This window comes from Vicia villosa, linkage group LG3 (assembly GCF_029867415.1).
Source record: "Vicia villosa cultivar HV-30 ecotype Madison, WI linkage group LG3, Vvil1.0, whole genome shotgun sequence".
Taxonomy (NCBI): Eukaryota; Viridiplantae; Streptophyta; class Magnoliopsida; order Fabales; family Fabaceae; genus Vicia; species Vicia villosa.
Genome location: NC_081182.1, coordinates 55,677,747 through 55,690,461, shown reverse-complemented (window position 1 = coordinate 55,690,461; position 12,715 = coordinate 55,677,747).

Genomic DNA, 12,715 nt, shown 5'->3' with positions numbered 1-12,715 from the left:
TTTTCATAACCTCTATTGCTCCTTGATTCACCATGAGAGTTTTGAATAAGCTTCATTCCATGTCGTACACTAACAACAAAGTGCCTTGAAGCTCTATACATTTTCCATTCTATTTTAGGACCCATGTAAACAAAGTCCTGCAACGATTTAAAAAATATTTACAAATAGTTTATTTTTTAACAAGAAAAATATATATAATTAAAGTTCAAATAGGACACCTTTTTAAGCGATCAAATTCATCAGTTTGCTTAATCTCACCAATTAATGGATCTTGCATGGTCAAAAACCTTTCTTTTTGATGTTAGGGAATATACTTGAATTTTTGCACTTTGAATTTAACCTACAATCACAACAACATAAAATAACATGTCACATCTACCAACAATACTAGAAGTTTGAAGAGTTGAAAACAAGATAAGTTAAGAACCAAATTGACCCTTGGTTAGCCTTCGAAACCGTATCGTCGTAACCAAAAAATAAAATACTTAACAAAAGTTAAAATAAAAGATCGGTACCCTGAAAATGAAGTTGCAGGGTCTGTACTTTTCCACATACATACATGTACTTTGTAGTATGCAACAAAGCTTCTTCAGAAATCGGAGAGTTTTTGGTATACTCTCTCCATAAAAATCTTGTTTGACATTGGATATGAGATGATTTTACATCTCCTGTTTAGATAGAACAGTCCTCTCTTGGCCTCTATTCTTTATATGAAACATAGTTTCAACAACACAATAACAGGCAAAGGCAAAGCACGAGTTACCATTACCTTGATCATCAATGGTTTCAAAAAACCCCTTCTTCTCCATCCATCAAAGATCAACTAATCCCTCTCCATTATTCTGAACAAGTATAAATCATCTTAATATATAAGTTTATAAATTTATATTTTTCACCAAAATAAATTTAAAATAAAAATATATTTTGTCTAATAGTTTGTTTGGCTTTGATTGCCAGACTTGCAGATGATATCAGTTGGCTTCAGATTCTCTTTAAGAAATGACTTTAAAAATTGAACATAGATTTGCCAAATTCATTTTAGCCAAGAAGCTGAGCAAATTGTACTACAATAGTAAATGAGATTTTCTTCAACAATACAAGTATCACTCAAGTGGTTGTTTTATTCCACTATTAATTAAAAGTAAAACACAACTTATTATACAAAATATAAGCCGTAAAACTAGTAACAATTAAGAAAAAATGACTCTTAAAAAAACATTTGTACTAAACCTTTTTCACAAGGTTTACTCCCATTGCACTATTAACTAAACGCAAACCATAACTTATAACACATAATATAATAATTAGTAACAGTTTAGAAAAAAATTACTCATAGAAAAACAAAGTTTATACTAAACCTTTTTCACAAGGGTTACTCTCCATTGAACTATTAATCAAAAGTAAAATACAACTTATAATATAAAATATATGCTGTAAAACTAGTAACAGTTTAGAGAGTGACTCCTAAAATAAAAACAATATTTGTGCTAAACCTTTTTCAAAAAGGTTACTCCTCATTGTACTATTAATCAAAAGCCAATCACAACTTATAAGACAATTTTTAGAAAAAACATGTAAACTTGTAATAGTTTAGAAAAAATGACTCCTAAATCCTAAAACGTAAACAATGTTTGTACTAAACCGTTTTCACAAGGGTTACTCCCCATGCGAAATTAATCAAATATCTCCCAAATATGGGATTTCTGCTCCCTTTTCCATAATCTTTATTGCTTCATGATTCACTATGCGAGTTTAGAATGAGCCAATACGGCAACCACCTATTTCAAATGAACTTCCTTGCATGTTGTACAATAACAACAAAGTGTTTGAAGCACCATACATTTTTTGTTCTATTTTAGGTCCCATGTAAACAAAGTTCTGCAATGATTTAAAAAATATTTACAAATAGTTTATTTTTTGAAAAAGAAAAAAAAATATAAAATTATAGTTCAAATAGGTCACCTTTCTTAAGCTATCTAATTCATCATCCCACTTAATCTCACCAATTAATGGATCTTGCATGGTAAAAAACCTTTCTATTTGATGTTGGGGAATAAGCTTGAATTTCTGCACTTTCAACTTAACCTACAACCAAAAAAAGATAACCTGAGACATCTACCAACAATGCTATAAGTTTGAAGAGTTGAAAACAAGGTAAGTTAAGAACAAAATTGACCCATTGTTAGCCTCCACAGCCGCATCGTCGTAACCTAAAAATAAAATATTTAACAAAAATCAAAATAAAAGTTCGGTACCTCGCGAATGTAACCGTAGGGTATTACTTTTCCACATACGGACATGCACTTTGCAGTAAGGAACAAAGTCTCTTCAAAAATCTTAGAACTTTTGGTATACTCTCCCCATAAAAATCTTGTTTGACTTTGGATATGAGATGATTTTAGACGTTCTGTTTAGACAGAACAGTCCTCTCCTGGATTCTATTCTTGATAAGAAACATAGTTTCAATAACATGAGTTATTGTTACCTTGATCTTCAATGAAGTCAAAAAACCCCTTCTTCTCCATCCATCAAAGATAAATTGGTCCATCTCATTTATTTGAATAAATATAAATCATCTTATTATATAAGTTTAAAAAATATTTTTTTTCACCAAAATGTATTTAAAATGAAAATATATTTTTTCTAATAGTTTGTTTGGTTTTCATTGCCAGACTTGCAGATGATATAAGTTGGCCTTAGATTCTCTTTTAGAAATGACATTCATAATTAAACATAGATTTTCCAAACTCATTTTAGCCAAGAAGCTGAGCAGATTGTATTACAATAGTAAATGAGATTTTGTTTCAACTAATATAACTATCACTAAAGTGGTTGTTGCATTGCACTATTACTTAGAAGCAAAACACAACTTATAATACAAAATATAAGTCGTAAACCTAGTAAGTTTTAAGAAAAATGACTCCTAAAACAAAAACAATGTTTGTACTAAACCTTTTTCACAAGGGTTACTCCCTATTGCACTATTAATCAAAAACAAACCACAACTTATAATATAAAATATAAGTTGTAAAATTAGTAACAGTAAAGAAAAAATGACTCCTAAAACAAAAAGATGTTTGTAGTAAACCTTTTTCACAAGGATTACTCTCCATTGCTGTAACACCCGAGACCGAATAAGGCGAGGGGTGGTTGCACCGCATAGAACACCTGAGGCCAAAGAGGGCGAGGGTGGTCGCCACATCGGAATGAGAGGAATCCTGAAGCCGTGCAGGTATGGGACTGCATGGTTGAAGGAAAGCTTATAAGGATTGATGGGTACTACCTATACCAACAAGATGCATATTCTTTTCGGTAGCTCATTCCATAAGAACTCCACAGTTAAGCGTGCTTGACTTGGAGTAGTATTGGGATGGGTGACCTTCTGGGAAGTTTCCCGAAAAGCGTGCGAGTGAGGTCAAAGCATGCTGAAAAGACTCGTGTTGGTTTGTGGGGTCAGTCAATCATCCCGAAAGCAGTATGGGGCGTTACATGTAACCCGTTACATGACCCAAAAACTGCGTTTTTCACCCTTTTTCACACATGTAACCGGTTACATCAACCATGTAACCGGTTACATCGCTGACAGACCCAAAAATTCTGCATTTTAAGAGTTCTAGATCAGACCCAAACCCCTCTAACTGATTCCCAGCATCATAATTTAATCCCAAACGAATTTACAACATGCAATAGTGATCTAATGTACATATTACATACATAAAACACAATCTCATCATTAAATCAAACATGCATCAAGTTAGCTCACACAAAAACCCTTGACATGCAAATTCTTCCCCAAATTCTACCCAAGGTTTCTAATCTAATGGAACTCACCTTGATCAAGATTTATGAGATGAAGAGATGATTCTGAATTTGATGAAGATTATGATGAAGATAAGTTCTGACTTGAATGGTGAAAGGGATGATGATGATGTTCTTGATCATAGTTCTTCCTCCAAACCTTGCTAAAGCCTCACACATGCAAAATTCTTAATGAAAGATTCTTGAGCTCCTTCCTTCTTTCTTTCCTTTCACATTTCTCTCTATTTCTCCTCCAAATTCTGGTTTTGTTATCAAAAGGAAAAGAATGTGTAACCAAACAAATCCTTATTTCTCATTTAATGGGTGAATTGACCATTGTATCCTCCAACTATGCAATAATCACCAATTTGCTATTTGGTTTAATTCTAACCAATATATTTGGATTCCAACAATCCATTTAATCTCCCTCTCTTAAGAATTCTTAAGATAGAATTAGGTCTCACTTCACTTGTTTTCATGTTTAGAGAATTAGGGATGTTACAATTGCATTATTACTCAAAAGCATAACATAACTTATAATACAAAATATATGTTGTAAATCTCGTAACAGTTTAGAAAAAATGACTTCTAAAACAAAAACAATGTTTGTACTAAATCTTTTTCACAAGGGTTACTGCACTATTAATCAAAAGCAAACCACAACTTATAAGACAAAATATAAGCTGTAAAACATGTAACAGTTTAGACAACATGACTCCTTAAACTTAAACAATGTTTGTACTAAACCGTTTTCACAAGGGTTACTCCCTATACGAATTTAATAAAATATCTCCCAAATATGGGATTTTTGTTCACTTTTTCTTAACCTCTATTACTCCTTGATTCACCATGCGAGTTTTGAATAAGCTTCATTCCATGTCGTACAATAACAACAAAGTCCCTTGAACCTCTATACATTTTCCATTCTATTTTAGGACCCATGTAAACAAAGTCCTGCAACGATTTAAAAAATATTTACAAATAGTTTATTTTTTGAACAAGAAAAATATATAGAATTAAAGTTCAAATAGGACACCTTTTTAAGCGATCCAATTCATCAGTCCACTTTATCTCACCAATTAATGGATCTTGCATGGTCAAAAGCATTTCTTTTTGATGTCGGGGAATAAACTTGAATTTTTGCACTTTCAATTTAACCTATAATCACAACAACATAAGATAACATGTCACATCTACCAACAATACTAGAAGTTTGAAGAGTTGAAAACAAGATAAGTTAAGAACCAAATTGAACCATGGTTAGCCTTCGAAACCGTATCGTTGTAACCAAAAAATAAAATACTTAACAAAAGTTAAAATAAAAGATCGGTACCCTGCGAGTGAAGTTGTAGGGTCTGTACTTTTCCACATACATACATGTACTTTGTAGTATGCAACAAAGCCTCTTCAGAAATCGGATAGTTTTTGGTATACTCTCTCCATAAAAATCTTATTTGACATTGGATATGAGATGATTTTACATGTCCTGTTTAGATAGAACAATCCTCTCTTGGCCTCTATTCTTTATATGAAACATAGTTTCAACAACACAATAACAGGCAAAGGCAAAGCACGAGTTACCATTACCTTGATCTTCAATGGGTTCAAGAAACCCCTTCTTCTCCATCCATCAAAGATCAACTAATCCCTCTCCATTATTCTGAACAAGTATAAATCATCTTAATATATAAGTTTAAAAATTTATATTTTTCACCAAAATATATTTAAAATAAAAACATATTTTGTCTAATAGTTTGTTTGGTTTTGATTGTCAGACTTGCAGATGATATCAGTTGGCTTCAGATTCTCTTTAAGAAATGACTTTAAAAATTGAACATAGATTTGCCAAATTCATTTTAGCCAAGAAGCTGAGCAAATTGTACTACAATAGTAAATGAGATTTTCTTCAACAATACAAGTATCACTAAAGTGGTTGTTTTATTCCACTATTAATTAAAAGTAAAACACAACTTATTATACAAAATATAAGCCGTAAAACTAGTAACGATTAAGAAAAAATGACTCTTAAAAAAACATTTGTACTAAACCTTTTTCACTGGGTTTACTCCCATTGCACTATTAACTAAACGCAAACCACAACTTATAACACATAATATAATAATTAGTAACAGTTTAGAAAAAAATGACTCATAGAAAAACAAAGTTTATACTAAACCTTTTTCACAAGGGTTACTCTCCATTGAACTATTAATCAAAAGTAAAACACAACTTATAATATAAAATATATGCTGTAAAACTAGTAACAGTTTAGAGAGTGACTCCTAAAATAAAAACAATATTTGTGCTAAACCTTTTTCAAAAAGTTTACTCCCCATTGTACTATTAATCAAAAGCCAATCACAACTTATAAGACAATTTTTAGAAAAAACATGTAAACTTGTAATAGTTTAGAAAAAAATGACTCCTAAATTCTAAAACGTTAACAATGTTTGTACTAAACCGTTTTCACAAGGGTTACTCCATGCGAAATTAATCAAATATCTCCCAAATATGGGATTTCTGCTCCCTTTTCCATAACCTTTATTGCTTCATGATTCACTATTTGAGTTTAGAATGAGCCAATACGGCAGCCACCTATTTCAAATGAACTTCCTTTCATGTTATACAATAACAACAAAGTGTTTGAAGCTCTATACATTTTCCGTTCTATTTTAGGTCCCATGTAAACAAAGTTCTGCAATGATTTAAAAAATATTTACAAATAGTTTATTTTTTGAAAAAGAAAAAAAATATAAAATTAAAGTTCAAATAGGTCACCTTTCTTAAGCTATCCAATTCATCAGCCCACTTAATCTCACCAATTAATGGATCTTGCATGGTTAAAAACCTTTCTATTTGATGTTGGGGAATAAGCTTGAATTTCTGCACTTTCAACTTAACCTACAACCAAAAAAAGATAACCTGAGACATCTACCAACAATGCTATAACTTTGAAGATTTGAAAACAAGGTAAGTTAAAGAACAAAATTGACCCATTTTTAACCTCCACAGCCGCTTTGTCGTAACCTAAAAATAAAATATTTAACAAAAATCAAAATAAAAGATCGGTACCTCGCGAATGTAACCGTAGGGTATTACTTTTCCACATACGGACATGCGCTTTGGAGTAAGGAACAAAGTCTCTTCAAAAATCTTAGAACTTTTGGTATACTCTCCCCATAAAAATCTTGTTTGACATTGGATATGAGATGATTTTAGACATTCTGTTTAGACAGAACAGTCCTCTCCTGGACTCTATTCTTGATAAGAAACATAGTTTCAATAGCATGAGTTATTGTTACCTTGATCTTCAATGAAGTTCAAAAAACCCCTTCTTCTCCATCCATCAAAGATCAATTGGTCCCTCTCCTTTATTCGAATAAATATAAATCATCTTATTATATAAGTTTAAAAAATATTTTTTTTCACCAAAATTTATTTAAAATGAAAATATATTTTTTCTATTAGTTTGTTTGGTTTTCATTGCCAGACTTGCAGATGATATAAGTTGGCCTTAGATTCTCTTTTAGAAATGACTTTCATAATTAAACATAGATTTTCCAAACTCATTTTAGCCAAGAAGCTGAGCAGATTGTATTACAATAGTAAATGAGATTTTGTTTCAACAAATATAACTATCACTAAAGTGGTTGTTGCATTGCACTATTAATTAGAAGCAAAACAAAACTTATAATACAAAATATAAGTCGTAAACCTAGTAATTTTTATGAAAAATGACTCCTAAAACAAAAACAATGTTTGTACTAAACCTTTTTCACAAGGGTTACTCCCTATTGCACTATTAATCAAAAACAAACCACAACTTATAATATAAAATATAAGTTGTAAAATTAGTAACAGACAAGAAAAAATGACTCCTAAAACAAAAAGATGTTTGTAGTAAACATTTTTCACAAGGATTACTCTCCATTGCATTATTACTCAAAAGCATAACATAACTTATAATACAAAATATATGTTGTAAATCTAGTAACAGTTTAGAAAAAATGACTTCTAAAACAAAAACAATGTTTGTACTAAATATTTTTCACAAGGGTTACTGCACTATTAATCAAAAGCAAACCACAACTTATAAGACAAAATATAAGCTGTAAAACTTGTAACAGTTTAGACAAAATGACTCTTTAAACATAAACAATGTTTGTACTAAACCGTTTTCACAAGGGTTACTCCCTATACGAATTTAATTAAATATCTCCCAAATATGGGATTTTTGTTCACTTTTTCATAACCTCTATTGCTCCTTGATTCACCATGCGAGTTTTGAATAAGCTTCATTCCATGTCGTACAATAACAACAAAGTGCCTTGAAGCTCTATACATTTTCCATTCTATTTTAGGACCCATGTAAACAAAGTCCTACAACGATTTAAAAAATATTTACAAATAGTTTATTTTTTGGACAAGAAAAATATATAGAATTAAAGTTCAAATAGGACACCTTTTTAAGCGATCCAATTCATCAGTCCACTTAATCTCACAAATTAATGGAACTTGCATGGTCAAAAACCTTTCTTTTTGATGTCGGGGAATAAACTTGAATTTTTGCACTTTCAATTTAACCTACAATCACAACAACATAAAATAACATATCACATCTACTAACAATACTAGAAGTTTGAAGAGTTGAAAACAAGATAAGTTAAGAACCAAATTGACCCTTGGTTAGCCTTCGAAACCGTATCGTCGTAACCAAAAAATAAAATACTTAACAAAAGTTAAAATAAAAGATCGGTACCCTGCGAATGAAGTTGTAGGGTCTGTACTTTTCCACATACATACATGTACTTTATAGTATGCAACAAAGCATCTTCAGAAATCGGAGAGTTTTTGGTATCCTCTCTCCATAAAAATCTTGTTTGACATTGGATATGAGATGATTTTACATGTCCTGTTTAGATAGAACAATCCTCTCTTGGCCTCTATTCTTTATATGAAACATAGTTTCAACAACACAATAACAGGCAAAGGCAAAGCACGAGTTACCATTACCTTGATCTTCAATGGGTTCAAGAAACCCCTTCTTCTCCATCCATCAAAGATCAACTAATCCCTCTCCATTACTCTGAACAAGTATAAATCATCTTAATATATAAGTTTAAAAATTTATATTTTTCACCAAATTATATTTAAAATAAAAATATATTTTGTCTAATAGTTTGTTTGGTTTTGATTCCAGACTTGCAGATGATATCAGTTGGCTTCAGATTCTCTTTAAGAAATGACTTTAAAAATTGAACATAGATTTGCCAAATTCATTTTAGCCAAGAAGCTGAGCAAATTGTACTACAATAGTAAATGAGATTTTTTTCAACAATACAAGTATCACTAAAGTGTTTGTTTTATTCCACTATTAATTAAAAGTAAAACACAACTTATTATACAAAATATAAGCCGTAAAACTAGTAACAATTAAGAAAAAATTACTCTTACAAAAACATTTGTACTAAACCTTTTTCACAAAGTTTACTCCCATTGCACTATTAACTAAACGCAAACCACAACTTATAACACATAATATAATAATTAGTAACAGTTTAGAAAAAATGACTCATAGAAAAACAAAGTTTATACTAAACCTTTTTCACAAGGGTTACTCTCCATTGAACTATTAATCAAAAGTAAAACACAACTTATAATATAAAATATATGCTGTAAAACTAGTAACAGTTTAGAGAGTGACTCCTAAAATAAAAACAATATTTGTGCTAAACCTTTTTCAAAAAGGTTACTCCCCATTGTACTATTAATCAAAAGCCAATCACAACTTATAAGACAATTTTTAGAAAAAACATGTAAACTTGTAATAGTTTAGAAAAAATGACTCCTAAATCCTAAAACGTAAACAATGTATGTACTAAACCGTTTTCACAAGGGTTACTCCATGCGAAATTAATCAAGTATCTCGCAAATATGGGATTTCTGCTCCCTTTTCCATAACCTTTATTGCTTCATGATTCACTATGCGAGTTTAGAATGAGCCAATACGGCAGCCACCTATTTCAAATGAACTTCCTTCCATGTTGTACAATAACAACAAAGTGTTTGAAGCTCTATACATTTTCCGTTCTATTTTAGGTCCCATGTAAACAAAGTTCTGCAATGATTTAAAAAATATTTACAAATAGTTTATTTTTTGAAAAAGAAAAAAAAAATAAAATTAAAGTTCAAATAGGTCACCTTTCTTAAGCTATCCAATTCATCAGCCCACTTAATCTCACCAATTAATGGATCTTGCATGGTTAAAAACCTTTCTATTTGATGTTGGGGAATAAGCTTGAATTTCTGCACTTTCAACTTAACCTACAACCCAAAAAAAAGATAACCTGAGACATCTACCAACAATGCTATAAGTTTGAAGAGTTGAAAACAAGGTAAGTTAAGAACAAAATTGACCCGTATTTAGCCTCCACAGCCGCATCGTCGTAACCTAAAAATAAAATATTTAACAAAAATCAAAATAAAAGATCGGTACCTCGCGAATGTAACCGTAGGGTATTACTTTTCCACATACGGAAATGCGCTTTGCAGTAAGGAACAAAGTCTCTTCAAAAATCTTAGAACTTTTGGTATACTCTCCCCATAAAAATCTTGTTTGACATTGGATATGAGATGATTTTAGATGTTCTGTTTAAACAGAATAGTCCTCTCCGGGACTCTATTCTTGATAAGAAACATAGTTTCAATAGCATGAGTTATTGTTAGCTTGATCTTCAATGAAGTTCAAAAAACCCCTTCTTCTCCATCCATCAAAGATCAATTGGTCCCTCTCCTTTATTCGAATAAATATAAATCATCTTATTATATAAGTTTAAAAAATATTTTTTTTTCACCAAAATATATTTAAAATGAAAATATATTTTTTCTATTAGTTTGTTTGGTTTTAATTGCCAGACTTGCAGATGATATAAGTTGGCCTTAGATTCTCTTTTAGAAATGACTTTCATAATTAAACATAGATTTTCCAAACTCATTTTAGCCAAGAAGCTGAGCAGATTGTATTACAATAGTAAATGAGATTTTGTTTCAACAAATATAACTATCACTAAAGTGGTTGTTGCATTGCACTATTAATTAGAAGCAAAACAAAACTTATAATACAAAATATAAGTCGTAAACCTAGTAATTTTTATGAAAAATGACTCCTAAAACAAAAACAATGTTTGTACTAAACCTTTTTCACAAGGGTTACTCCCTATTGCACTATTAATCAAAAACAAACCACAACTTATAATATAAAATATAAGTTGTAAAATTAGTAACAGACAAGAAAAAATGACTCCTAAAACAAAAAGATGTTTGTAGTAAACATTTTTCACAAGGATTACTCTCCATTGCATTATTACTCAAAAGCATAACATAACTTATAATACAAAATATATGTTGTAAATCTAGTAACAGTTTAGAAAAAATGACTTCTAAAACAAAAACAATGTTTGTACTAAATATTTTTCACAAGGGTTACTGCACTATTAATCAAAAGCAAACCACAACTTATAAGACAAAATATAAGCTGTAAAACTTGTAACAGTTTAGACAAAATGACTCTTTAAACATAAACAATGTTTGTACTAAACCGTTTTCACAAGGGTTACTCCCTATACGAATTTAATTAAATATCTCCCAAATATGGGATTTTTGTTCACTTTTTCATAACCTCTATTGCTCCTTGATTCACCATGCGAGTTTTGAATAAGCTTCATTCCATGTCGTACAATAACAACAAAGTGCCTTGAAGCTCTATACATTTTCCATTCTATTTTAGGACCCATGTAAACAAAGTCCTACAACGATTTAAAAAATATTTACAAATAGTTTATTTTTTGGACAAGAAAAATATATAGAATTAAAGTTCAAATAGGACACCTTTTTAAGCGATCCAATTCATCAGTCCACTTAATCTCACAAATTAATGGAACTTGCATGGTCAAAAACCTTTCTTTTTGATGTCGGGGAATAAACTTGAATTTTTGCACTTTCAATTTAACCTACAATCACAACAACATAAAATAACATATCACATCTACTAACAATACTAGAAGTTTGAAGAGTTGAAAACAAGATAAGTTAAGAACCAAATTGACCCTTGGTTAGCCTTCGAAACCGTATCGTCGTAACCAAAAAATAAAATACTTAACAAAAGTTAAAATAAAAGATCGGTACCCTGCGAATGAAGTTGTAGGGTCTGTACTTTTCCACATACATACATGTACTTTATAGTATGCAACAAAGCATCTTCAGAAATCGGAGAGTTTTTGGTATCCTCTCTCCATAAAAATCTTGTTTGACATTGGATATGAGATGATTTTACATGTCCTGTTTAGATAGAACAATCCTCTCTTGGCCTCTATTCTTTATATGAAACATAGTTTCAACAACACAATAACAGGCAAAGGCAAAGCACGAGTTACCATTACCTTGATCTTCAATGGGTTCAAGAAACCCCTTCTTCTCCATCCATCAAAGATCAACTAATCCCTCTCCATTACTCTGAACAAGTATAAATCATCTTAATATATAAGTTTAAAAATTTATATTTTTCACCAAATTATATTTAAAATAAAAATATATTTTGTCTAATAGTTTGTTTGGTTTTGATTCCAGACTTGCAGATGATATCAGTTGGCTTCAGATTCTCTTTAAGAAATGACTTTAAAAATTGAACATAGATTTGCCAAATTCATTTTAGCCAAGAAGCTGAGCAAATTGTACTACAATAGTAAATGAGATTTTTTTCAACAATACAAGTATCACTAAAGTGTTTGTTTTATTCCACTATTAATTAAAAGTAAAACACAACTTATTATACAAAATATAAGCCGTAAAACTAGTAACAATTAAGAAAAAATTACTCTTACAAAAACATTTGTACTAAACCTTTTTCACAAAGTTTACT